Genomic DNA, 3,327 nt, shown 5'->3' on the forward strand with positions numbered 1-3,327 from the left:
AAAAAAAAAAAGAAAAGAAAATTCAGTCATAAAATACTTATGTGGAGATGTAGGGGGAAATGACTTAAATATCTGATTTAAAAAACAACAACAGGGGCTGGGAATGTGGCTTAAATGGTAGAGTGCTTATCTAACATGTGTGAAGTCCTGGGTTTCCTCAATACCACATAAACAGAAAAAGCTGGAAGTGGTGCTGTGGCTCTAGTGGTAGAGTGCTAACCTTGAGCAAAAGAAGCCCAGGAATAGTGTCCAGGCCCCGAGTTCAAGCCCCAGGCCAGGCAAAAAACAACAACAACAAAAGCAACAACAACAACCAATAAGCCAGTTGTGGTGGCTCACCTCTCTAATTCTAGCTACTTGGGAGGCTAAAATGAAGAGGCTAGCCTGGGTAAAAAAGTTCAAGAGATTCCATTTCAACCAATAAAAAGCTAAGTGCAATGGTCTGCACTGTCATCCCAGCTACATGGTAAGTTTACACAGGAGGACTGCAGCTTAGACTGGCCAGGGCATGAGATTCTATGCAAGTAATAATGAAAATAAAAGGGCTTAGAAGGCATGGCTCAAATGGGGGGAGTGCCTGCCTAGCAAGTAAGGACCTTAATTCAAACACTACTATTACCAAAAAAAAAAAAAGAGGGAGAGCAAAAAAAAAAAAAAAGGTAAGATTAACTGAAAGGAAAATGAAAGCTGGGCACCAGTATCTTACACCTATAGTCCTATTCAGTGGCTGAGATCCAAAGGATTGTGGTTTGAAGCCAGTGTAGGCAACAGTCTGAAAGATTCCAGCTTCAAACCAGCAAAAAAGCTGACCTGGAGCCCTAGCTCAAGTGTTAGAGTGCCAGCCAATCAAATAAGGTTACCAAGCACAAGACCCTCAGATTCAAATCACAGTACCAACCCCTCCTCCCCCCAAAATAGATGAAACTCAGACTTTTTTTTCAAGCTTTTGTTCCTCTACTGTAAATATGCTAAGGCTCTCAAGCACCATATATTAATTTAGTGAATACAATTAGCCTTTTAAAGAGCATATAAATCTACCAGTCTGAAAAAAAATCTAATGATCTGAAACAAATTCATAACATGATTACACACACACACACACACACAGAGACACATGCATTGTGTGTGTGTGTGTGTGTATGAAATTACAAAATGGCAAAGAAAATGATATGGTATCACTGACAAAGAGCAAATCCTGGGGCTGAGAGCATGGTACAGTGGTAGATTGCATGCCTACAATGTGCAAGGCCCTGTATATCTCCCCCAAAAAGCCAATGACCAAGTCTCCCTACATATAAACATTATAGAAAAAAAACATGTACAGGTATGTGTGTACTTATATAGACATATAAAATAAAAAGAGCAACAATTTGGACATGGATATGAACAGAAAAGTAAAAGTAAAAAGAAAAAAGCCAGAAGTGGCGCTGTGGCTCCAGTGATAGAGCGCTAGCCTTGAAGCTGAAGAGCTGAGGGTCAGTGCCCAGGTCCAGAGTTCAGGCCCCACGACTGGACCCCCCCCCAAAAAAAAAGTAAAATTCATAAGATTTAAAACATATAGTGTGCAACCTCACCAACAATAAGCAAAAACAAATATACTTACCATATTAGCAAAATATCCAAAACTGTTGGCAAGGTTATGGAGGAAACTACATTCTCATTCATTGCTGACAATAGTGCAAATTGGTGGCACACCAGCAATTAAATATTATCTACCCAAATGACAATTACATATGTATTTATTCAGCTATTCCACTTATGAATAGTGATTCTATAGATATACTTGCCTCCAAACAAGATAACACATACCAGGTTATTAGATACAATAAAAAGATAGGAAATTACAGGGATGTACATCAACAGAGACTATTCAACTTATAGTACATCTATACCCTAGCGCAGTTATATCTCAAAAGGGAGGGGGAGAGGGCTCAAAGATATCAGTTGTTTTCTAAGAACTATGGGCAATTCCAAAGTGAACTTCGGGAAATCACAAGCTAGAGTTTTTATCTGAACAGTGATAAAGTTCACTGTTGATAACAGAGAGAAGTAACTGATGATGGCTATAAACATCTGACCTTCTGAGATCTGGAAGGCAGCTGTTTTTTCTGTTGTTGTTTTGTTTTGTTTTTTGCCAGTCCTCGGGCTTGAACTCAGGGCCTTGGCACTGTCCCTGAACTTCTTTTGTTCAAGGCTAACACTCTATCACTTCAACCACAGCACCACTTCCGACTTTTTCTGTTTCTGTGGTACTGAGGAATCAAACCCAGGGCTTTCATGCATGCTAGGCAAGCACTCTCCCACTAAGCCACATTCCCAGTCCAAAGCAGCTTTTTTTCTCCCTTCACCAATGTTATAAATTCAGAAACAGCAGAAAGGGCCAAATCATTATTTTCTTTTTAGAACTTATCCATATGTCCATTCCCTTCCAAAATCACGGATGATTCAGAAATTCATATCACTGTTTTCTTAGTTCTTTCCATGGAGCCAATGAAGAGTTTTGCTCTATTGTACATATTTAACCTAATTAGTAAAGACATGATTCATATGCTTTTCTCTTCTCTCCCATCTCCAACCCCCACTTTTCAAGACTGAATCTCTCTGTGTAGCCAGGCTGGTCTTGAACTCACTCTGTGATCCAGGCTGGCCTCAAACTGATTCTCCTGCTTCAGCTTCCCCAGTGCTGAGATTATTAGTCATGTAATACCAAGCCTGGACAAACACTTTTTATTAAGCAGATCCTATCTAGTTAGTTTAGATCCAACTCATAAGACAAATGCACCTTGCCCAAGTAAAGTACTCTACTGGACATTAAAAATCAAAATAACTTCTTAAAAAGTAAAGTTTATTTCTAATTCAACCCATCAAGTTCATGCTAAATCTTTTATAAACTTTAACTTGTATTCTATAAAATCAACAGACCTGTTTAAGAACTCTGACCATTCTCAGAAAAGATAGTCAGTAGAACCCCTCTCCATTCCTCCCAGGACCTAGACAAAAAGAAAAGGGCAAAGAGGAAGAAGAGAAACATCAGAGATAAGTAATTATAAACCAAGTAGACCTATTCAAAGTGAATTTTTGAGACTGACCAAATTACTTTTATCATTTCTGCTAACTTTATTCTAGTAGGAATTGTAAAGGATGAGAAATCATTTAGAGTTTCTAATATAGTTTCATTTTGTTTTTCTTTTCTTTTTTTTTTGTTTTTTTTTGTTTTTATTTTCTTAACAAGGAAATCTTACTATAATTACCAAAGAAGTTCAGAGGAATTTTCAAAATATCTCTGTATTTTGTGTAAGTGGCGACTTACACAAATATGTTCACTCT

General features: G+C 38.0%; 1 protein-coding gene across 7 annotated transcripts in view; it reads right to left on the reverse strand.

Moving 5' to 3' along the window:
- Ncoa6 (nuclear receptor coactivator 6) overlaps positions 1–2,992 on the reverse strand; it is a 75,252-nt gene extending 72,260 nt beyond the window's left edge. For all 7 annotated transcript variants that reach the window (XR_001174834.1, XR_001174835.1, XM_013010950.1 and 4 more), the window contains exon 1: positions 2,923–2,992. The gene's annotated coding sequence lies outside the window, so the exon portion shown is untranslated. The remainder of the gene's footprint in view (positions 1–2,922) is intronic.
- Positions 2,993–3,327: the final 335 nt, after the last annotated feature.

Source organism: Dipodomys ordii, unplaced genomic scaffold (assembly GCF_000151885.1).
Source record: "Dipodomys ordii isolate 6190 unplaced genomic scaffold, Dord_2.0 Scaffold13, whole genome shotgun sequence".
Taxonomy (NCBI): Eukaryota; Metazoa; Chordata; class Mammalia; order Rodentia; family Heteromyidae; genus Dipodomys; species Dipodomys ordii.